The following is a 26,146-nucleotide window of genomic DNA, read 5'->3' on the forward strand; positions in this document are numbered from 1 at the left end:
AAAAAAAAAAAATTCATACAGAACATACAAAATACGTGTAAAAATTCTTGGACCTTCTCTAAAGAATAAGAACAATGTGTTGAAGGGAAAAAATATGAGGTTAGCATAAGCATGTGAGCTTGCTTGACTTTATCACCATTTAGCATTTTCCCTCTGTTTAAAACTGATTATAAGCTTTATACTATCACATTTAAGAAATATAATAACTTTTTGACATGAGAATTATTATTATGTTCTACTTGACATATAAAGAAACTGAGGCTAAGTAAATGAAAGTTGTTTGCCCAGAGTCAGATAGAATCAGATGATAGAGCCAAAACTTAACCCAAGACCAGCCTAATTCTAAGCTTGTGACTCATTGGCCAAAAGATATAAAAACTGAATGCAAGAAAGATATATTCATTTTGCAAATGCATATGGGTGCATCTATAAGTCAAAATCAAAGCAAATTACACTTAATTGGCTCTCCACTTCTCCGTTCCTTCATGTCTGTAACACACTGGCAAGACACATAGATGAGAGCATCTGTATGAGTCAGTGAACCAGCATTCTGCTACCCAGAATCCTGTTCTCTACTGTGCTTTACTTCATAGACTGTGAGGTATGAACCGTCTTCTACCTATGGCTTTTTACAAGATTATTCCTTTCAACATCTGTAATTTCCTTCTGAAATTTGAGATTCCCCACCTCTTCCCCATATATCTGTACAGATTTGGCACTGCCTTTAGTGAGGAGTCTTAAATATGATTTCAGGTCAAACCCAATAAAATGAGTTGCTGTCACCATTTTTGAAATCTAAGATCTACTTTTGGTCATTTTCAGTGTGGGAACTGAATGTAGTTGCAACATTGGGACCAGACCTCTTATACTTCAAAGATGTTGACCTTGTCCCTGAGTCTGTAGTTCAAAGCTTGATCTTTCACAGCACCATATTTCTCTATTAGACTTATGCCTCTCACTTACTATTTTAGATATCAGACATCTTTGTCTTTAATCTAAGGTGGAGTTTAGGGAATGTTTCAGCTCTGATCTTTATTGTAAAGTTTAGCTTTTAGAGTTTTTTGGCCTGTTTTCTTTAGACCAACATTTCTTTCCCGGTAAAAGCAAACTCTGTTCTGCTAGGACTTTTCTAGTTGGCATGTTCTCTAAGATTTTGTTCATTAGCATAATGTCAGCATATATTAAAAATTTTTATGCAATCATTTTAAGAACATTGGTTTAGGTAAGAGCATAATTGGAATTCATCTTTTCTTGAGTATGTTGAGTTTCTTAACATGATCTCATCAGGTTGATCCTAGGAAACCACCTCCATCTATCACCCTCACATTAGGATTCTGGAATTATTCTAACAGCACACAATTGGGGATAGCCTTACTAAAGACATCTTCAGATCTGCTAGGGCTTTTGCCTATGAGAATGAAAAACTATTATTGTAGAGAAACGATTTATTCTAAGTTTATCCTTCCATCTTTTCCCCTCTCCTCCTTTTCACCTTATCCCCCCTCCCTCCTTATTTCTCCTCTTACCAAATCACAATTAGTTGAGTTATACCAACCTTCAGTTCCATGGGAAAGGTGTTCATGGAGAAGAGAGTGAAATTTGACAGATGCTTTCTGGTTCCAGAATTGCTTTTTCTCCGTTTTTGCAGGTACCTCTCCAGAACTTCCAAAAGTAACTGAAATATAGCTGGTACCTTAGATCAATTGATAACCTTGAAAGAATAGCTAGTGCCCCTACCATGATCTCTGGCCCCCAGCTCACCCAAGGTTTACCTAAGAATCCTCCAAAAGATAAAATGGCTGTGTCATAACTGCACTGAATCTCCTTGACTTTTGCGTGGTTAATATAAACAGTGGTATAAGCCTAAATCCAGTGTCAGATTCTTCTATTTCATAATACCTAGACTGGCTTTTAGAACACACAAATAAGACCATGCTTTAAATATGGAGGTTTTAAAAACACTAAGTCATTCAAAATTTAGTATTCCTCAATATACGTATAACAGTCTTAATTTTTTCTCTATACTCTGTGTTTTAATGACTTAAATTTACTTGAGTATGCTTCTCAATAGTTTCAACAACTTATTATTTGAACTCCTTTTTTTCAGTAATAATAGCATTCCCCTCTCAATCTCCTGTGAACATACACATTAATATATACTTAAAATATTGAATAAGAAACCACTTGGAAAATTTTCAGTAACATTTATCTTTGATAACTTAATATGTTACATTAAGAGACAGAGCTCTATTCAAACTGAAAGAATTATTCTATTGATCCGTAGACAGGTCAGGCTATTCATGAACCAAAATTCTGGTGAAAAGTTTAAATTGGTGTTCTTTATTTGATCTTTCAGAAGGTTTTGATTATGTAATATGTGGTGGATTTATATAAGTTGATGTCTTATTGGTTTTCAAACCTTAAATCGGTTACTTATTGAGCATGGTAGCTATAATGTGTTTTTCATCAATATAGTGTACCATAAATCTACAGTATTTTGTCATGTGCTTTAAAATCAGCAAGGCAAGCAAAATACTTGGATATTAGTTTATGTAGTCAGCATTGGCCTTCCAAACTGGTCAGAGACTAAATATATCATTCTTTCAGGGATTAAGTAAAATGTACATAAACTGTGACTCTATGTTTAGTTAGATCTTTGTTACAGAGTTTTTAAAATAACACTGTTAATAACATTTCATATGTGATGATCATAACAAAGCAATATTATTTGCCCAAGATTAGTGTAGTAATTAAATAGTTAAAAATTTGAAGATGAAATTTTAATATAGTAAATTCTATTGAAAATTCAGTAATTAAACTGCATATAAAAGCATGAAGCAAAACACAAAGAAATTGTGCTTTAAAAACTCATTATCTTACTATTTTTGGTTATTTTCCAAAATGTGGCTTTACTCTAAGTTGAAAAGTCTAGAAAAGTCTGTTCAAAGTCTCATATTGGCTACAAAAATAACCTAAAATTAACCACCTCCTTAAGTCTTTATCAGCAAGAATACACTTTTTTTTTTCAGGACAGAATATAATTTCAAAAACGTGCATGCTTTTTATTTGTTTAGCTTTTGTCATTCAGGAGCTTGAATTTAGAACAAACTAAACTCATTCTGTGAAAAACTACATCTCTATTTCAGTTTAATATATTCTATTAAATTATTTAATCAAGGTGTACAGATTAAAAAATACTCTACCATTCCACTTGATGTGCATAACCAGTTATATCAGCATTCAGTAAGACAAGGATTCCTATTAAAGGGTTAACAAAGAGACATTGATGAATTCTGGCTTCATGATTCTCATCTCCACTATATTGCAAATATAAAGAGGAAAAAATAGGTCAAATAACTATGTTTTCTCTTATTAGTTACTCATTTCACTTTAATTCACAGTGAATTTCACATACTGTGAAATGTCAAAAGCAACCTCAGATTGTTTCATGCAGTAATGATATAGTTAAGCAGCTCCTTTAAATAAATGTGTCAACTTTCATTCATCTTAGATCCAGCTGATATGAGAAAACTTCACATTCTCATGGGGAATGATGGGTAGAAGAAAAATTACTCATTCCAATTGCATAGATGGTAAACACAGATGAGAATCAGAATCTTGGATTTTAGCTAGAATGGGTTGCTATCGTGAAAGAAGAGAAGTGGGTATAACAAAAATACTCATAAAAGATCAAAAATTAAAATACTCTTAATAATCATTAATGATTCCTATCTTAACCACAAGTTATAATGTGTGTACACAATACCAATAACATCAATGAAATCAAACCATGTTTTATTTCAAAGACATTTGTAATTTCCAAATTGCTATACAAAATGTATTTTTTTTCAAAAAATAAAATTTCTATACCTCAGATGAGTTTCAAAATTGTAGTAATACTTAATAGTGATGGAACTGAAACCTCCAAATGAATAGTTCATTCTTTATATCCCTTAAAGGGTTCCCTTTCCATATTTTATAATCTCTCCAAAATTTGATCTTTTGGGAGATTATCAGGTAACACACAAGAACCAAAAAAGAGCACTTTCTCCCAAGGATTGAAAGAACTTCATTCTATATAAAACCATGAAAAATAGTGGCTGGTATAACTGCAGGTTCCTGTTGTTAAGGGTTTCCTGATTCACTAGGAATTCTAATGCCATACTGCATTCGTCTCATGTTCCACTGACAAAAACTATTGCCTTCCTCTCTATGACTTCAGAGCCACAGATGAGAGAGATTATAGTCATATGCCAATAAGCAGTTTCTAGAATAGAAAAATGAAGAAACATGCTCTGAACCCATTGCCATGTTGCTTTATGTAGAAGGAGCTGTGGAGATAACCCAGAAAAATAAAGACTGATTTGTACATGAATGTCCAATTCAAAACATCCACCCCAGATCAATTAGAAATCTTTCTACTTCTAGGGCTACCTTTGCACGTATCAGTGTGAAACTCTCAAAGGAAGCCTGTATCTATTTTCTATCCATCAACCTCTTTCTTTCTCAGGAAGTGCATCAATGTAAATAGAAAATGTTGCCCGGAATATCCTCAAGGTTACAAATTATTTAGTAAAGACAATAGACAAAGCCCTAACTGAGGATGAAGACATGGCCAAAGAGATAATTCTATAGATTTAAGAAAATTGGAGAAGCAAAGATTTTGGTGCAAGAGGCAAAAATGCTGGCTACTTGAAATTTGACATATTAATACTAATAAAATTACTATAAGACTGCTGATTTTCATGCCTTCAAAAATTTGTAATTCTAACATTAAATATTTAAAACACTATGAATTTTTTTTAAAAAATTGGCAATTTTTAAACATTTTATGAAGTAGACTCAGTGGTGTACTGAGCTTATTATCAACTCACAAGGGCCAACTGTTAAATTTTCAGGACTTTTTATTTTGTTTGTTTCCCTTTTAGGGCTGCACCTGTGGTTGGCATATGGAAGTTCCCAGGCTAGAGGTTGAGTCAGAGCTACAGCTGCCAGCCTACCCCATAGCCACAGCAACATGGGATCAGGATCTGAACCGCGCCTGCAACCTGCACCGCAGCTTGCATCAATGCGGGATCCTTAACCCACTGAGCCAGGCCAGGGATTGAACATGCATCCTCATGGATACTAATCAGGTTCTTAACTGCTGAGCCACAATGGAAACTCCAAGACCTTGCATTGTTTAAAATAATTATGTAAAAGAATAAAGTTACATAAACTTATAATTAAAAAACTATATTAAAATCAAAAACTATGTTAGAATCTAGAGTAATAAGTATTGACAAGCTATTACTTTCCTATGTTTACTATGCTCTTAATATTATTTATAGCTATCTATCAGTGTGGTGGAATTACTACCTATATTCTCCTTACTGAATGTAAAACATTTCATTTGGAATTTTAAAAAATCTAATTTATTACAGGAGTTCCCATTGTGGTTCAGTAGGTTAAGAACCCAACATAGTGTCTGTAAGGATACAGATTTGATCCTGGCCTCGGTCGGTGGGTTAAGGATCTGGCATTGCCACAAACTAAGGTGTAGTTTGCAGATTTGGCTGGGATCAGGTGTTGCTGTGGTGTAGGCAGGCAGCTGCAGCTCTGATTGAATCCCTATCAGGGAACTTCCATGTGCCACAAGTGCAGCCCTAAAAAGAAAAAAAAAATCTAATTTATTACATGCAAAATGTTGAGTTTCACACTTAAAAAATGTTCATAGTACCATTTTTGTTTTAAACTGGTGTTCCTATGCTTCAGAGAAGTGTTTAAAATGTTTAATTATGAGTGTGAGTTAGCCTGTTTGTGTAGAAGAGAGTTAATGACTCTTCTGTTACTAATTTTTACATGTGAGGGGAAATGGAATAACTCAGGTGACTGATTCATGAATGAGTCATTTGTATTTTTAAGGCTTGTTAAAATAATGTTTGTATGCTTTTTTTTTTCCCCCTCAATGAACAGCCTTGGTATCAGGGGTTAATATAAATAAGGAAAAAAGAACAACTTCATGACCCATGAATCATTATGATTTTGGAAATTTGTATCCAATAATACTTAGTAGCAAATTATTTTAGGATGATTATTTAACTTTGCTTATATCACCTTTTTATATATAAAACACACTTCTATATATAAACCACACTCTAGTATTTTTCAGACGGTACTAGGTAAATTGGCCAGTGGATTTCCCTTTTGGTGATAAATAAAAGAAAAGAATGGAAGAAATAAAGAAAAGGGATAGAAAGAGTTTTGATGGAAAGAAAAAAAATCTTAAAATAATTTTACTTTCAGTATAAAATCAGTGCCTCTTTTCAACTTACATTAATATTGCATTTATATTCAGCATGCACACTATTTTAGCATTAATACATATCATGACCACTAATGTCTGATAACACAGATTATAGTTCACTTTGGCTTCAGAACATACCTCAATGATTTTTCTAAGAAACTAGGCAGCATGCTTAACTCTCTAGAAAAATAAGTCCAAGAGTTCTTACTTGTAGATTAAAAAAAAAAAAAAAAAAAAAAAAAAACCAATGTTAGCCATCTTTGCTGAATATTGTAGATGTTACTATTTCCTACTATTTGGAACAACAAATGAGATCCATTAAATCTACAGTGAACATGTTCAAAAACAATACAGTTTTTGTTTAAAATGTATTTTAATGATCTAGGTATTTTATGCTGAAAATTAGGGATTTTTGGCATTGTTAGATTTTTCTATAAAGGATCCTGTTAAAGATTATCAAAATACCCACTGTATTTAGACCTATTCTTTTTATTCAGTCACACATGTGTCCATTGCTGGCATCAATTTTTTCTTAATGACTTTGAATTCAGACTCAGAATATTGTATTACCACTGGATAAATCAGGCATAAGGAATAGAATTCTATTTATAAATGCATCTCCTGCTAATCTGAAATTAATAGAAAGGAAATACAGAAAAAACACATGACAGTCTTACAGAGAAATATTAATGTGGTGAAATATATTTACTTTGTTACCTAAGATGTGACAGTAGTCCCTTAATCTATAAGAATAATCTCCTCTGCTGTAGCAGCAAATAAAAAGAAAGATGCATATTATGGATTCTTTGAGTATCAGCATATCACTCTGCTATAATATATCATGCTTCATTGTGACACATTCCCCCATTTGTCACTTTCTGTCATGTTCCTGTATCTCAAAAGACATAACATTGCCCAACCTTTTTTTTCCTAAAGTGTAGCAAATGGACACCAAATGTTTGACACTGAAAACAGAACTATTTTAAAATACAGGTAGTCATAGCCAAAGGCTATTTAAATGGATATTTCAAGGACTGGATACGAGGGAAAATAGCTATTTAAATGTATATTTGTACAGGTTGAATATCTCTAGTAGAAACAAGTATTTCCCCTTCCTTGTGAGCATTTTATTCTTAAACAATGAAAACTTGTTTCCTTCCTATTTGATTGAACTCTAAAAGAATTATCTTTCTATTTCTGTTTATTACAAAAAAGGTTTAATTTGTATCCATCTAAAAATTCTGAAATAATCTGTCTTTATCAGCTTTTATATTTAAATATTTCAAGTTAATGTTCTAAAGCTGTCCTTTGAGGAAATACATAAACATACGTACCTGCTTTAAAAATTTAAGACTTCATATTAGAATTCAGGCCATAGAAGCTACAAGAACTGCAGAGCTGTGAGCCATCCTGCTAATGCCACCTTGAGAGCTGGACTATCAGAAGTAGTAAGCTCTACCAATGTCCAGATACATCTGGTAGAATAAAATGGAAATGCTAAAGTATATGGAAAGAAATTGTTATAGCTCACCTACCTTTCCATATATTCCTATCTCATGCATCTTTTTGTACAGATTAAGATTTTCTAGCATCAGTAGTTATCTCATACTGATTTAAAACATATTTTGAACTTCAACCACATAATTTATTTAGTCTCTTGCAACTTTCTGTAACCATTCAGGTGAGTACCAAGGAGAGCTCCCAAGATTTTGTTCTTCCAGGCTGCCCATGCACTAGCAGGGTTGATACCTGGCATTTAGCCCTCTCACTATACCAAGCCTAATGCTAAGGGCTTTGCATAGCTTATTTTATCATTTTATTACTTAAACCTCATAGTGTTTTTGTGAGATCATTACTAGTGTTTTTTGTTGACAAGTACTTTGACTCAGAGAGTTTTTCTGTGGCTGATTTTGTAACTTGTGCTTTAATGCATGCTGATCCCTTAGAAACATCATTGTACAATTTGCAATTTTTATTGTTTTGTTAGATAACATGGTATTTATCTTACCTGTGTTAATATGGCATATTTATGTTATAGTAATATAATATAAACAATTATGCTAAATAATGAAGTATTAATCTATAAATACCTTACTTTTGTGTAAATTTAGAACAGAATATTTTTTGGTCTTCATCTATGAGACTAGTGTCTGTTACAAGTAAGATCTTTTGGTAAAATGATCGTAAAGCAAATTTCAGTTGACTGTGGCTTTTTATAATATTTACAATATCCAACTCTGTTAAAGTCCTTCTTCTGTTTGAAAACCTTCAGTTACACCCCAGTGAACATAAACTAGGCTCAAACTTTGCCAGGGTCTTTTTCATATATACATGTTAATATTTTCTCTGTTATCTCTTTTATTTATATGTTTATGTGCCCTTGGTTTCTTGAACAGCTGAGTTTATCAGTATATTCATGTTACCTTTTTTCTGTGCTTTGCCTCAGAAGCCCTTCCCTTCCCAGACAACTCCAGCTTATGCTAATAATTTTGTTGCAATAATACTGTACTTTTATTACTTCATATGTTGCTCTTTCATCTACATCAAAATTTATTTTTTTGATTATATACCTTTACATTTTTCCAAATGCTTCCTATTAAAAAAAAAACTAAACCAAATGGATGATTTAGATACTTTTCACTACAGAAATGACATCATTAAACACCATCACAATATTCATTTGCAGGCAAACTGGGACTCAGGGGTCAAAAAAGAATAACTATCCCTGTTTATTGCTTGCTATTTTTACAGTAGTTACTCAGATAGCATAAACTTCAAATCTTTCTTTTCCAGGGGACAGCTTGTTCCCTTAAATAAATCTGGAAGGTCATCCATACAAATTTGGAGCAAATATTTTTTTTTTTTTTTTTTAATCTTTTTGCCATTTCTTGGGCCGCTTCCGCGGCATATGGAGGTTCCCAGGCTAGGGGTCGAATCGGAGCTGTAGCCACCGGCCTACGCTAGAGCCACAGCAACGCAAGATCCGAGCCGCGTCTGCAACCTACACCACAGCTCACGGCAACGCCGGATCGTTAACCCACTGAGCAAGGGCAGGGATCGAACCCGCAACCTCATGGTTCCTAGTCGGATTCGTTAACCACTGCGCCACGATGGGAACTCCATGGAGCAAATATTAAATCATTGTCATGCTCAAGTATCAGATAGATACTGGAACTGGAGCCAATCCTAGAATATCACTTTCTGCAGACCAGAAAGACAAGATTGCTTAGGTTGAGAAGGTCATGGCAGGTGCTGGTGGGGGCAGGAGCAGCCTAGGGGATGAGTTCCTTTCCCTGGAATAAGGAAAGTGGGATATAAAATGTCAGAGATGTCCAAGAAATGAATGAACAGGGATGTGCCTGTTTCATGGCCAAACAAAATATACTCAGGTGAGAATTTCATCACCATCTTTCTCTACCTGCATTCATTCCTTAGGGGCTTCCCCTGACCACCACTTCTTATTTGGAGGCACAAATTTTCTGGGTATAAAGGAAGCAGAAATAGTACCTTCTGACAGGGATTCAAGGAGTTTTTCCAGATCCTTACAATTTCTACAAAAATATGAAAAATAAAAACTAGACTTGAGACTTCTATACCCTTTCGTCTGAAAACAGAATGTATAATCAGGGGATGGAAAGGTAATAATATTTTTAATGTTTGCTTTGAGCTGCTTGCTATCTATAGTTTTAAAATGTTCATGGTAATTTTTCACACCTGTACTATACTCATTTTGGATGTGAGGAAACAGAGATTCAGAATTGCCACACAGCAACAGTCAAGATTCCAAGCTGAGTGCTTCTAACTGCACAGCTTGAATTCTTTCTATTACTTGGCCCTACCAACTGTGGATCCCCTTCTATTGTTCACCAGCTCCTCCTTGATCATTCTCTAGTTGCCTTCTACCTGAATGACAACAAGCTACATGACTCATTTAGCTGAGTTCACCTATACCCCATTCAAAAAGACATTACTCAGTAAAGAAGAAATGTTTACACCCTTCAGCTCAGATTTTGTATTGGGTATTACACTGATTCACAGAGAAACCCCTCCTCATGGCAGTCTTCCTTAACGAAACCAACTCATCCTGAGAAGGTGAATCTGTTTCCTCTCAAGTGCCAGTGTCAAGCATTACGTAGGAGGTGGGGAAAATGGCTGCAAAATTAAAAGCATTTTCTTGCACCACCAAGATGAGAATTCAGGATCCTTCAGCTCCCAGTAAAAAGACAATGTCTTGAAAGCATTCACCTCCAAAGACAGCATATACACTCTCAGTTTCTTTCCCTGGATTTGTAATGGTAAAGCAAAACCTTTCAGGTTCTTGAAAAATGTGTTTTATGGAAGCAAAATGTCAGTGTCCTTTAGCTCAAGCAATAAAAAAAACTCAATCTCATATAGAAACTGGGTGTGTTTTTAAGCATTATTCATCATCATAAACTCCTGAGAATTGCTCAATTCATTTTCTTCAGGTAGAGAAGAGGTTAGTTTTATTTTTTATGTTTTCCTTAGCATTCACTTATCAAACTTTTATAGGATCACAGACTGTTTAATTTATATTCAGAGGACTTATTGTTCTAGAAATTCCTATGCTGCAAATAAGAAACAACACAAGTACATTTGGAAAGCTGAATTTTAGGGAACGCCGGCTTTAATATTTTAAAAAAAGAGACGTGGTAATTCTTGCCATTTCTTTCATTCATCTGTGTATTTTGTTTGGATTTTAGGTGCAAATGGTGGAATTAATTGCAATTATTTGTGGTTCCTTAATGACATTGGTTCATGCAAGACTCTTTCTTGGTTTGTTCATTCTTTCACTGCTTTAATCCCAATTTCCCATTCCCTTTCATGGGCAAACATTTCAAATGTGTTTTCATTTGTAAATTTTCCTTTGAGTGCATTACATTTTGATTTCACTATTTCTAAAGCTATATATTGATTTTGATTTTACAGTGGTTTCTCTTAATTTGGGACTTATATTCTTATTACTTACTACTTATACTCTTATTACTTTTTGAAACATGATAATACCTATCCTCCCAGACCAGATATTTACTGGGGCATGTTGTCCTGTCCCATTGGTCTTCACCACTGCATCCACAAAAATCTTGATAATTTTTCAATTTTGATCCTGGGTTTTTGCAGAGTCACTCTGATTTTTCCTTTTCTTCTATGTAGGCTTATTTTTTTTAAGATTGTGATACATTGTCACAAGCTATTTGATTATCCGTACTCTCCATACATTTAGAAGTATCCACCTGTATTTTTTTTTCTTTTGAGCTCCTATCATATTAGTATTTTTGATATTAGTCTTTGCAGGCAATGCTAAAACCCTGAAGTCTCTGTTTGTTTGTTTGTTTTACCAGAGATAATTTTCATTGACCTTTGGCTGTATATAAAATCTAAGTTCAAAGTTTCTTTTCCACTAATATTCTAAAAATATGATTTCTTGTTCCTTTTGTATCCAGTGTTGCTTTAATAGAGTTGATGACATTCTGATTCTTATTCCTGTGGTAATTTGCTCTTTCTCTCTAGAATATTTAAAATTATTCTCTGTGTTTCTGTATGTTCTTAATATCAATATAATGTGTCCAGGTATGGATTTGTTTCCTTACTCCTGTTTACCAGTATGAACCCATTGTATTTGAGGTCATTCATTCAGCTTTATTGTGGAAATCTTCTTAATTCATGTTTAAAATATCTCCTTTGATAATTATACATTTATTTCTCTTATGTTTATTTTTGTATTTCTATGTCTTTATCCCTTCCTGATGCTTTCTGAGAATTCTTCAATTTGGTCTTATAACTGACTCATTTAATCTACATCTGATAGGGGTTCTTTATTAACTTTTCATATCTATTATCATGTTCATATTTTTTCACTTCATTTTATTATTATTACTATTATTTATATCATTGTTGTTATTATGTCTTGGTTTTGCTTCAGATTGCTTGTATGTTCCCTCATTGTCTAAAGTGGATTTTTGGTGCTTCTTTTATATTTTTGTCTATCTCTCAGCAATTCTGCTTCAAATGCTATACCTGTTTTCTTTAATGTCTTGCTTTATTTTTGAGGTAGTTGTATTTTTCAGTTATGTGGCTATTTTAGCCTCTTCCTGCTCCTGAATGCTTCATAGAGAGACCAAAGGTGTAGTTTCCATCTCAGATGAATTTGAGGAGAGGCTTGAAGATTTGGAGTGAGTATGAGGTACAGTATATTTGGTCATGCTGCTCCTGCTTTTTCCTGCTCCTCACCCTCTAGAGGGCTTTTGAACTGTACTGATATCCCTACACCTTTATTCCCATATATGTTTTAAAAATGTCTAAAGAAAAAGCAAGATAAGGGCATTAATTATGAATCCTCAAACTGGATGCAAAGATTTATATGTATTATTTGATCTTGATTTAAATAAACTATAGAAAATAAAGAAGAAAAAAAGAAGACAGGAGTCTTTATGAGATAATTTAAATTTTAACACAAGCCAGATGTAAGATTAAGGAATTATTGTTAATTTTAGGAATAATAATGGCGTTACAGTTAAGTTAAAGAATTTAGCTGTTAGAGGTATTTATTGAAATGTTTAAAGATTAAATGGTATAATTTGTTTCAAAATAATATTAGAGACAAAGATTGCAGTATAGATGAAACAAAGTTGGCCATGAGCTGAAAATTGCTGAAGGCTGGTAAAGGGTCATGGGGCTTTAACTTTTCTGTTAACTTTGGTATATACTTGAAATTTTTCATTTCATTTGAAGGAATTTTTTTTAATCTGGATGTAGAAAAATATCTTGGTATTTACTTTTATTCTCAGGGTTTAATATGGATAGAAAGCAATGAAAAATATTGATAAGTAAATAATGACAAGAATAAATCATTATTTCAAGATATATCTTTTCTAATCTTTAAATAAAATGTGTATGCTTTCATTGCTTCAACAACTTTTATTTAAGTTCATCTCTGTTTCCAGCATTGACCTTAGATTATACATTTATACTCATTCCAACAACCACAAATAACAATGAATAATGCAACTATAGTATACTGTTCTAATATGGTAAAATCTAAATATGGATGTGAGAGTTTTTAAAGACATATTATTTACTTTCTTATCTCTTTTTATTTTCCTTATCTGTGTTTTGGAAAAATTATTTCCTTCCTATCATCTGGAGAACAGATCAACACAATTTTTCTGTAAAGAGTCAGAGAATAAATATTTCAGCCTTGTAGGCCATGTGGTCTTTGTTGCTACTACTCAGCTCTGCTGTTATTGGGTAAAAAGCAGTCATAGATAATATGTAAACAAATGTCTATACTCCATTAAAATTTTACTCACAAAAGACAAACTGTGGGCCAGATGTGGCCTGCAGGCTCTAATTTGCTTATATCTGACCTAGAAATACTTTTATGTTATAATACATTGCTGAGATAGAGAAGACTTGGATAAATAAAAAATTCCCTGTGTTGAAAAGCTAAGATTTGGTTCCCTGGGAAGACAGGGAAGTGGACTATTATAAAAAAAAAGTTAGGGGCATTCCCGTCATGGCTCAGTGGTTAACGAATCCAACTAGGAACCATGAGATTGCATGTTTGATCCCTGGCCTTGCTCGGTGGGTTAAGGATCCAGCGTTGCGGTGAGCTGTGGTGTAGGTTGCAGACGCGGCTGGGATCCTGCGTTGCTGTGGCTCTGGTGTAGGCCGGTGGCTACAGCTCCGATTCGACCCCTAGCCTGGGAACCTCCATATGCCACAGGATCGGCCCAAGAAATGGCAAAAAGACAAAAAAAAAAAAAAAAAAAAAAAAAAAAAAAAGTTAGGTAATATTACATGCATTAAAAATGTTATATATAACCTATATTTAAGTTATGAAGAAAAAATAAAAAGGTCATGCACCCATCCCCAAATGAATAATACTAAATTAAGAACTTTGGAGTTCCCGTAGTGGCGCAGTGGTTAACGAATCCGACTAGGAACCATGAGGTTGCAGGTTCGGTCCCTGCCCTTGCTCAGTGGGTTAAAGATCCGGCGTTGCCATGAGCTGTGGTGTAGGTTGCAGACGCGGCTCGGATCCTGCATTGCTGTGGCTCTGGCATAGGCCGGTGGCTACAGCTCCGATTGGACCCCTAGCCTGGGACCTCTATATGCCGCGGGAGCGGCCCAAGAAATAGCAAAAAGACAAAAAAAAAAAAAAAAAAAAAGAACTTGCCCCTAGTCCCATCCTCTACTCCCTGTAAACTATGTAGAAACAGACAATTTTAAGCAGAATTTTCATATGCATTCTGAGTATTTAACAGTAAAATTTTGTACCCAAAAATTACCGTCTAGAAAAACTAAAACATGCTTTATTGATCTAAAAATATAATATATTTCCAGAACTGCTTTCCTCGGAAACAGCAGAGTCTGGTCTAACGTGTGTATAGCATTTTCATTATCCTTGCGAAATTGTAACTATAGAAAGATAATGTGATATTATTTTTATTATTGTTCATATTAATAGAATTGTTCATAATGAGTTGTTATTAATGATGTGATGTTATAAAAAGAATCCTTAATTATTAATGGCATTGATATGACATTATTAATTTTGATACTAAAATGAACATTTCATTATTCCAGATGCAATTATATTGTTAGGCACAAGTTATTGCTAATAGATTATACTTTCTGTAGCCCTGTTTTGGCACATAGTAATTAGCTGTAGGTTTATATTGCTAAATAAAAAAAAATGGCATTGGGATTTTATTTCCGGATAGTAGAGAATCAGAGCATTAACTTAGTGGAATGGGGCAGGTAAGAAGAATCATTGACCAGACTTTGTTCAGCCCATGTCCACTGCTTTGGATGACTTCTCAATCATATACTTGAAAGGAAAGCATAACTGACAGTACTAGTATGTAAAGATTTGGCTGGTGAAGGGTCTTCTGTCATGTCACATTTTCTACACAGTAAATCAACACAGAAGTCTCTCTTCTGTTCAGCATTGGTTATTAAGATGTGATATTATCCTGTGATTTATATCATGTTGTCACAATGCATTTCATTTTGCTTTGTTTCAATAATACAATGAATTCTTTCATAATTTCTTTCAATTTGCCTCAGGAGTTGTTATATACTCCAGGCTTTTATTTCTTTATATTCTGCTCAGCCTTATTAATACAAGTGAAGAAAGTATATCCCTCCATAATTGCTTATAGCCTGTACAGTGCAATACAGCGTATTACCTCATTTTAGATAATTCTTTTGTAGTGGCATGATATTCTAACACTTAAATGCTCTGTGTGGAAGCAAATAGCTTTGCAAATTACTTTATAATCTTGGTGAACTTAAACTGGTTATTCCCACACAACACTTTAGTCTTTGTCCTTTAACAACTGCCTTGCACTTTAAAAATCCTCAGGCACAACTTGAAGGGCAGTTGAGCAGAAAAACTAATAGCAGGAATGAAATCTTCTCAGGCAAAGCCTAGAGCAGGATTTCCTAAGGCCTCTCTTGCCCTCTTTATGCCACCATCCTCCCTTGATCTCAGCACATATAAACACACTTACTCGGAGCTGTTGCCCCTATAATGCTCTCATATCTGGGATTCAGGAAATCAAATGATCGTCCAACTTGAGACAATTAAGGCAGGTTGAATTTTTGCCTGTGCACTTAGAAAAGTCCTTGTTTTTAGTAGCATTTGGAGACTTTTTTCCTTTTTCATGTTGGTTAGTACTCATCAGGCACTTATGGGAGGAAATTACCATTGCCAAGCAATTGCAGTAGTGTCCTGTGTAAGTAAATCTTGAAGTTCCTGCATGTCTTATTCTCAAGATAAAAATATAACTATGAAATTTGAAGAGTCATTCTCAAGATAAAAATATTACTATTGAATTTTATGATTTTTAAAATTCCTTTTAAAAATAGAATAAAAACAATGGTAATATCTGTAGTATACCTTTAAAAAGTTCATTGTCAACAGTCTGATATAATGTTTAAGCCATTTTTGAGGGGCAAGGAGTTATCTAACCAGGAAATCTTACACCATAGGTATTACCAAGTATTTAATCAGAAAGAAGACCACTGTGCAGAGGTAGCTATTATAAGTACTTTGAGCAGCCTTATATTTCATCAAGGCCAGAGACTTTGTTAATTTGTGCAGAGGCGAAAGGAGAAATGGGTTTTCGCTGGTAATACTGGTAGCTTATTAATTAGAATAAAGGGTATTATAAATGATATTGATAATATTAATATTATTAAATATAAATTTAACTATCTGGAATATTGAAGACACTTCTCGATTGTGGTGTGGGCAAACTGTAGAAGTCAAGGGGTCCTTGCTTATGCTTTTATGGGTGTAGTGTGTACTTCTCTTTAACTTTCTTATGTTCTGCTGGCTCAGATTTTTGATTTCTGATAAAGGGTTAGCTCAATTATTTTGCCAGAAGTCCATTCCATTTGCTTTAGGGAAACTTTTTTTTTGTCTTTTATTAGAGCCGCACTCCCATCATATGGAAGTTTCCAGGCTAGGGGTCAAATCAGAGCTGTAGCCGCTGGGCTACATCATAGCCACAGCAGTGCCAGATCCAGGCCACATCTGCGACCCACAACACAGCTCGTGGCAATGCTGGATCTTTAACCCACTGAGTGAAGCCAGGGATCGAACCTGTGTCCTCATGGATACTAGTCAGATTCATTTCCCCTGAGCCACGATGGGAACCCTGCCTTAGGTAAACTTTTTATGCAAAGGTTTTTTCAGAACCTCAGAGATGAAGGAACATCAAACTTGTTGGAGTGATTATATGACTTTCCTATTAATAAAGCACTGCATATATTACTATTGTTATAAACCTGGCAACACGTTATGAGAAGTAGCTCATCTTTAAACTGCCTGTGGCTTCTAGGATACACTAAAAAGAACCAAGTAAGTTTGTGTAACCCCCAAAGTAGTTTAGGTGAGTCCACAACAAAGTGGGAAAATAAAATACAAAATAATCTAGAGTTGATTCTATCTAAGGTATATAGGATGTTAATTTTCACCTTTTCCACTTACATTTTAGAATGAGAAGGTTCTATCCTAGAAGTCTGGTTTATACCTTTGTATTGATTACTTCCCCTTAGCTGACATAATGGGGCTTTTCCTCAGCTTCAGCCCCTTTGGTGAGCTCTTGGGGCACAGCTATGCTAATGGAGTCAATTGGTTGGAGGTCAGGAATCTTGCAATTTGTGTCTTCTTGAAGGGAAAAGAGAAAGTCTGGCTTTATTATAACAAAATGATAGAGTTATCTAATAAACAGCATTGTGCTTGGGAAGCTCTAATTATGGTTACAGAATTATTTAAGTCCCTACATCTGTGTTTCCTATATCATATAATAAAAAATGCATTATTGTTTTGTATTACTGTTACACTGTATTTCCCATGTGATTTACATCCATAAATTAGCTTCTGTATGTGAGAGTTTCAAGTAAAATGAGTGTAGTGATGGTCTTTCCTACTTCCATTGGAAAAGTTAAAAAATAATATATGTTTATATCTCAATTTTTTTCCTGGTTGATGCTTTATCTTGATTTTTGCTAGCATTATTTCATTCACTACTAAAGTAGATAAAATTATTTGAGTATTATATAACACCACTGCAACTACAAATGAGTAATGATAAAAGTGAAATTGTTTATTTTATTATGAACCGGTTTCTCAACCTGGTAAATAGTTTGTATATTCCCAATGGCCATCATCATTTTATGGGAAGTAGAAAGGGTAAATTACCCAGAGCCACTTGGGGTGGAACATAAGATTAGAAGTTTGAACACTTCCTATAAACAGAAGAAAAAGCCCCAAAGTTCAATTGGAAATGATCGAAAGATATGAATAGATAACTGACGGAAAACTGATTGCAAATAGCCCTTTAACGTATAAAAAGATGCTCATCCTGTAATAAGAGAAATGTAAATTAAAACTACACTAAGTTACCATTTGTCACTTACCAGACTGACAAAAATAATCAAAGTTTTATGGAGAAGTCAATGCTCACACATTATTGGTGGGAAGATGAAATAGTCTAACACCTATGGGGAATTTGGCAATTGCATATGTATTACACTGTGTACCAGAAACTTTACTTCTAGGAATTTATCCTTAAGTTTCATTGGGAAAATATGAAATCCTATATACAGAGGCTATTTGCTGTGACAAAATTTATAATAACAAAAGACTAGAAACATTCCACATGGTGAGTAAACAATGGTACTCTGTGGTGATATAATAGCAAAAATAAGAAATGAAGAAGAAGATTATTATAGTGACATGAGTGATTCCAAGGATAAATTGATAAGGGGAATGCAAAATATACAACAGTTTATAGTATGCTACACTTTGTGTAAAAAACTGGAAGACTCATTAATGTGCATAATTACCTATATCTTCAAAAAAGCAAGAGATAAAGTAAAAAGTAATCAAAATAATTACCAATAGGGGAAGGTGAAAAAGGGCATAAAAAGGATGGAGACAGAAGCTAACATCCCTGAAATTACCTTGTTACATAGTTTTGATTTTGAAAGTATGTAAATATTTGATATACTTTAAAAAAACAAAAGCAAAGGAAAAAGGAATTTGTAAAAATCGAAAGCAAACTAAAAGAAATGAGGTTGAACCATATAGCCTGAGGCTATCATAATTGCACAAAGAAGGGAATTAATGTAAGGGACATTAAAATAGTGTTTTATTGGCATAACTCTCATGAGGCGTACTCTAATAGGACTCTAAGAGGACCAGCAAAGATATGTTCAACTACGTTTGTTAGACTTACTGTTAATTATAACAATGATCTTGTTATTTTGAAACAGGTAGAGAGATTGATACATAGGATAAATGGATAGATAGATAGACAGGGCAAATGAACAGTTATGTTAATATCATTAGGAATTAAGCTCTTTGAATAACAGAAAATATACAAAGTTATAAAATCAAAGTGATTAGCTAAAATCTGGTGAACTCCTGGCATGTTTCTATCTTTTGAAAAAGAATGTATTTTGTAGCTCTGTTAAAGAAAAAGTCCTAGGAATAATGGCAAATCTATACAGAGCACCCATAGTGGGCTACAGTATTTCCCATGGAAAGGGAACCAGAGCTCCTTGGACAATAACTAATTCCAAGTCTAAATCAGGAGATACACAAACTAAACTTATTCCAGAAAGTAAAATAGTGCCCAAAGACTAACGGACACAAAAGCCCTTTGAAGAGGTTCCTTCTGGCCTAAGATGAGACAAAGCAAGTATCAAGAAGAAAAACAAATGAAAAACATACGAAGTACATGAATTCATAATATATAAAAACATTAAAAAGAAAAAACCCAAAACTTATTGGAACCCACTAGAAGTTGGTAGCACATGGACACATTCTCTTAATTTTTTTCTTAAATTATATTTTATTTTTTAAATAATTTCATTAAAGTATACTTGATTTACAATGTATTAATTTCTGTCATACAGCAAAATTTTCCAGCCATATATATAAACATATCCATTCTCATATATGATATCACAGAATATGGAGTAGATTTCTCTGTGCTACACAGCAAGTTTTTATAACTAAAGAAAAGGAAGTAAGCATTTGACCTACCTTTCTTCTATATACTGTTTCCAGGGTAGCCTAATAATCAATGTGGGAAAGTTCTTCATTGTGGAAAGAATTCCAGCTAATAAATGCAGAAGGAAAGATAGGAGTGGACGGTTGTTATTATTTGATCCTTAATGAAATAATGGTGGTAGACCTTGATGGCCAAAGTATGCTAAATCAATTAGATGAAAAATCAGTAGGAGACTTGGTAATGGTTAAAAACCCCTGTTCCCACTGCCCAATCTTGTCCTCACTAAAAATGGGAAATCTGGATATTATGTGACTCATAATAGGGCATGATAGAATGCGCACAGTTTGTTTCACTTATTCTTTCTCTTTCCTCTCAAATTAAACTTGAATTTATTCAGGTCTTCTAAATCTCACTACATTTTTATTGGAATAAAGTATTTATTATACAAAGACCAAAAAAAAAAAAAAAAAAAGGAGTTCCCGTTGTGACTCAGATCTGGCCTTGCTGTGGCTGTGGTGTGGGCTGGCAGTTACAGCTCTGATTAGACCCCTAGCCTGGGAACTTCCATATGCCACGGCTGCAGCCCTAAAAGAGAGAAAGACCAAAAAAAAAAAAAAAAAAAAAAAAAAAAGAAGTATTTATTAATCTCTTCTTCATTATATCCCCACTAAAGAGGCCCTTGGGATACTTTTTCCTACTTGCCCCATCCATAAAATATGAAACTCTGTCAAAGTCCATCAATATTTTATGGATTGATTTTTTTCTTTCATGTTTACTGTCCATTTAAAGTCTATATAATAAGTATATTTGTGAATTAGAATAGCATGTTATCAAATAACTTCATATTATTTTTTAAATATTACCATTTTTATTACTTCTACTATTATAATAATTAAATTTTTACAAAAGTGGAATTCCCAGGAAGAGAAAAAGAAAAAAAAAATCCCCCTAGTAAAACAAAATTGAAAATTAAATAATTTTTTTAGGCAAGGGTATTCATAGTGATTTATTTTGAGTTTTTAATTTAAAAGATTATCTCAAAGTACTTAATCTTGATTCATTTTTGTTCAATAAAGTTAGTTTTTTCAGCTAAGCTACCAGTTTTAAATACTGTGGAACTGACTTATAAGAAAAATGATATTTTTAATAAAAAGGTAAAGTCACAATTTCAGATAATAACTTTCACACATTTCTCCTCTATTTAGTTGCTTTCACACTGACTTCGGCTTGACTCAGGAGTAGTCTTGGTGGATTCTTGGATGTGCTACTGGGGAGGTGAGCAGGGGAGCGGGTATCAGGACCTGTCTTACATATGTCATATGCAGATTTCTTCCACTAATTAAAATATGCAAGTCCCAGAAACATTTTTATTTAAGCAAATTTTTATTAAATGACTCATCCATTATAAACTTGGAAACAGTTATTCAATATGGAAGTTAAAACTTTAGATGCTATCGATTCTAACCCACTGTGGGGCACGTAAATCACTCTATAATTCAATCCAGAAATTATTTAGCCTCTAATACATGTTCAAGATTGTGATAATAGGTGAAAAATACAAAAAAAAATGTGTTCATATAAATATTTATGATCCATCTTGTCTCAAGTTCACCAAAACTTGAATCATGCTCCCAAGAAGCCTCATTCTAATTGGTTTATAAAATATATGTAATATGTAGTGATATAGGATACATATTTAACATCACAATATAAGGAATAAATAAATGTGGTAAGAGAAGTATAAAGTATTAGAAGAGTATATAGGTGATATCAGCCAAAACTAAAGCTGGAAATTGGAAGATACACACAAAAAAATATTTTTAAATGTGGCCTTTCTTGGAGGAGTATTTTTGAGAATAAAGAGGGTTAGAGTGTGGAGAGAGGGAAGAGGTCGCTTGGGCTGAGAGAGCACAAACCCTTGCAAATATAAAAAGGCACAAGAGTGAACCCATGTGACCTGATAAAGAAGACTGAACAGTTTCGGTGTCTGGACTATGAAATCTATGAAAAGCTAATGTTAGAAAGATAGTTTATGTTCCGACTATGAAAGACCCTAAAAGTCTTTTGAATTTTTCTTTAAGAAATAGAAGATCACTGAACAGAGGAATGCAGTAACTAAATCTGTGATTTAAGTTAGGAGGCAATGAGAGGTGAGGATTGGAGCATTTATAAGTTGAAGGCAGGACATCATTGAAAAGATGACTGCTTTTGTGCCTATAAGAGAAAACAGCCGTGGACCCAGAAGAGGAGACAGACATGGGAGACATTTTATTGAAACTGAGTCAGTGGGGCCTTGCAAGTGATAGGTTAAGAAAAATGAATGAAAAAGGGATGGGAAATGAGAAAAACGGCAAAGTTGTTAAATGGGCTATAGAAACATAGGAGCTGGGAGAAGAGAGATGGAATCAACGGATAAAAGCTTCCTTTGAGGCCTAATGAGTTTGACGAGTCACTAGACCATGCAGGTGGAAGTCTTTCAAATGTCATTAGAAATGGGGATCTTAGGAGACAGGGAAGGGTTGAAGATGCAGATGGAGAGTCAGTGATGAATGGAGGAGGGCTGAGGTCATGGCAATGGGAAGGAACTACCTGGCCTGAAATTTAGGAAGACTGAGTTTTACACTTGGCTCTGCCGGTTGTCAGGTGGGATTTGGGCAAGTCACCTCCCCTCTGGGTCCCATTACTGTACCCCACAAAACTGTCTTGTCCACTTCCCAGTAAGGTTATGGTAGCAGTCACATAGGTTGGTGGAATACAAAACACAATATAGACGTAATGTATAATACATACAAAATGTTCAGAGGTCCCGAAATCTTGATATTTGCCATCCACATATCGATGTAATACTTTTAGTCAGCATTATGGACAAATGATTTTTTTTTCAGTTACATTGTGCCCCTGAACAAATTTCTCTCTGTATATGTATGATGTCTGTTTCATGCTTTGTAACCTACAGGGCATTATATTGGTCACTGAGGGAGAGCGATGTGGGATCCAGACTAAAGCCCCAGGGGGAAGCCTTGGCCCTCAGCAAGCTTTCAGAATAGCTGGAGCAAGAGCACAGGCACAGAAAGCTTATTAAAAATGAGGCAAGGCAGGAGGACTGAAAGAGGACCACGCATATCCTGAGGGGATGCGGAGCAGGTCACCATGGGGTAGCTGTGGGTTTTGAATGGAAACTGTTAGGTGCAGAATTATTTTCAATTCAGATTGTAGATGTGGGTGTGAGGGCCGGATTTCTAGAGAGAAGGAAAGAAGGTGCTGCAGGCATCTGTGACCATCTATTGATTGGTAGTAGCCTTGCTAATGAGGACTGCTGCAGCCTCCAGGCACTGGGCATGTGCAGAAGTCACCTGGAGAGCTTGAGCCCTTTGCCTGGGGCTTCTGACTCAGGAGGTCTGGAATGTAGTCTCCAATGTGTGAATACTTTTAAACTCTCCTAGGTGACTTGGATGTGTCCTAGCCCCTGGCTGGATAACACTATGGAAGTAATTCCCAAGTGGTTTTTTCCCTGAAGTGACTTGGGGGAAATTCTGAGACCCAAGCCATATCCCAGACCAACTGTATTATAATAGCTGAAAGTGAGGCAGGGAGACTCAGTCAGCAATGTTTTATCCAGCTCTCCAGGTGATTCTAATGTGCAGACAAGTTTGGAAACCACTGCAGTTTTCTCTTTCCCTGAATCTACTCTGAAGGAGGAGAATCTGTTATACAAGTAAAGAAAAAATGAGCTCCCCAAACTCTTGTATGCTAATGTGGTAAACAAAGGAGGTTCTATTTGGAAAGGAGCAAGCATTCCTCTACTCCCTTCATCCTTACTGGCATCTCAGTACCTTGGTTCCAACTTCTTAAAAAATTTCAAGTTGCTCTCCTTTCACTTTTCCCATATAGCTAGTGCCACAAAAGTGGCCTGGCTTATCTCACAAGGGAAATGTCCTTTCTTTCTCCTGTAGAAGAACGATCGGAAAAACAATGGAGGATAAGGGAAAGGAGCTATGAAGCATTAAGGACCAGAGACATAGATGACCTTGACTGTATATGATGAATTGTTTATTAAGTTCAACAACAGGTAATATAAGCAGTTGGCCAGATATGAAAATGACATTCTAGCTATTAGCCAATAGCACTAACCACCTATTTCATACTCAGGTCTTTTTGCATCATAGTTTCTGGTATTTCCTATTTCTTTGGGAAATGGAAAGTGATCCTAATTCACCTCTTCCAGAAAAGAACTTCTTAAAGTAACTGCAGAGAACATTATGTTTTCCAAGTCTTTAATGGGATGATTTCCTTTGTAATTTTAATTTCCTCTTTAGTGAAAACTTTCACTAAAGTGACTTGGAGCCTAATTAATTTTTTGTTCCAAGAGTCCTGAGAGTCATCATACATGAGATGGAGTTTCTTGATCTGTTGTAACCAGCAGTCTTATAATCCTGAGAGTGTAGAATTAGGCAGGGGAATACTCACAGTATCAAGAAGAAACTCCCTTACTATATACTCTTTCTCTAGACCATCTTTATGTTCCTCCACTATCCTTTGGAATGTGGACATCTTTGGTCTTAAGAATTCAGTGAGGATAGCTTAAGGCTACCCTCTAGTGTAGCTACTTCATATTCGAGTATTTCCAGTAGTAGTTTAGAAACTTTATGTAAAACCATATAACGTGGAGGAAACAAATGTCCTCCACTGAGAAGAGAAAGGCAGGGAGAAGCCTCTCAGCACTGTCTGACATTCTGCATCTGTCCCCTGTGTCCTCATCTTGGTGGTTGGAGATGTATAAGATGTGAGGCTCCTGGAATATCAGATTAAAGGACCCCAGTAGTAAGTGGATGTGGCAGTGGAATCTTTCACAGCAGGTTGCACAGGACAAGTTGGCCCCACTCAGCCCTCAGGGATCAGGGGCATAACTTAGAGTTTGAACTCTAAGGGAGATATTCTTACAACATAAGGGAAGCCCCAAGCCTTGGTTAGGATGCAGTAACAAAAATGCTAAAGACTAGGTGGCTTAAATAGCAGAAGTTTATTTCTCACAATCCTAGAGGTTGAGAACCTAACATGGAGCCAGCATGATGGCATTCTCGTGAGAGCCCTCCTCTTGGTTTGCAGATGGCTGTCTTCTTGTTATGTCCTCATGTGGCAGAGAGAAAAGAAGCATGTTCTCTCTTATCTCTTCTTATAAAGGCACCAGTCCCATCAGGAAGATTTCACCCTCATTACCAGTATATGAATTCTAGGGGGACACAAACATTTAGTCCTTGGAACCCTACATGTTAGGTCCCACAGAACTTAGACACTCAAAATCAAGATGGGCACAAAGGAAAGAAGTAGATATTACTAGTTCAATAAACATGGAAACACTTTTACCATTAAAACAAATAAACCCACATGCATGCTTCTAGGGAAGATAAATGCAAACCAGGATGTTTGACAAAGTGGGTTTCACGCTGGTTTTGAGAGGCTTATATAAGCAGACTCTTTCCATAGGCCTTATTTAGAGGCTTAGTGGAACTCAGTGGAAAGCTTTGCTTAAGTAATAAGGCACAAGCTTTTTCAGTGGCTCATCTCTTTGGCAGGTCAATCAAAATGCATGTCACATTTCTCTGAATAATAAGAGAATTATAGAATCTCAGAATTGGAAGGAAACAAAGATTATCTACTATAATGACATTTGCGGACAGAACTAGATGTTACCTAAGTCCATTCATTCGTTCATTTATTCATCCACTCATTCAATAATGCATTCATTTATCCATTCAACAAATTTAAGATGAGGACCTAGTGATGGAACTCCCAATGCTTTTCTGTTCCAATCTGATTGGGTCCTCCTGCTGAGAAGAGAAAATGAGTGCTCTTGGCCACCCAAGCTGATTTGAATCAATAGTCTCTTTGCTGGCAACTTAGGGAATAGCAGAGAGCCATGAAAAGCAAGTGGCCTATTATACACCTATTTAAATGACCCCAATCAAGAACACTGACAATACCAAATGCTGTAGAAGATGACAAGAGGAGCTCTCATTCATTGCTAGTGGATACAGCCATGTTGGAAGACATTTTGGCAGTTTCTTAAAAAAGGAAACATATTCTCAACCATACAATCCAACAGTCTTAGCTCCTTGCTATTTACCCAAAGGAGTTGAAAGCATATATCCCCATAAAACCCTGCTTAGAGATGTTTACAGCAGTTTTAATCCAATTGCCTAAAACTTGGAATCAAACAAGATGCCAAGGAGAAGGGATAAATAAATCGTGGTACTCGCGGACAATGAAGCATTGTTCAGCACTAAACAGAAATGAGCTAAAGTGTCGT

At 35.0% G+C, this 26,146-nt stretch overlaps 1 protein-coding gene across 33 annotated transcripts in view; it reads left to right on the plus strand.

The window, feature by feature from the left end:
• LOC102160801 (uncharacterized) overlaps nt 1-26,146 on the plus strand; it is a 1,256,521-nt gene that overhangs the window by 827,846 nt on the left and 402,529 nt on the right. For 9 of the 33 annotated variants that reach the window (XR_014806243.1, XR_014806241.1, XR_014806264.1 and 6 more), the window contains one exon: nt 21,045-21,114. The exons of the other annotated variants lie outside the window; for them this stretch is intronic. The gene's annotated coding sequence lies outside the window, so the exon portion shown is untranslated. The remainder of the gene's footprint in view (nt 1-21,044; nt 21,115-26,146) is intronic. 33 annotated transcript variants of the gene reach the window in all.

This window comes from Sus scrofa, chromosome 1, assembly GCF_054392235.1.
Source record: "Sus scrofa isolate SSC_HxYL_T2T_F1_AM1 chromosome 1, Sscrofa_HxYL_maternal_Yorkshire_Landrace_v2.0, whole genome shotgun sequence".
Taxonomy (NCBI): domain Eukaryota; kingdom Metazoa; phylum Chordata; class Mammalia; order Artiodactyla; family Suidae; genus Sus; species Sus scrofa.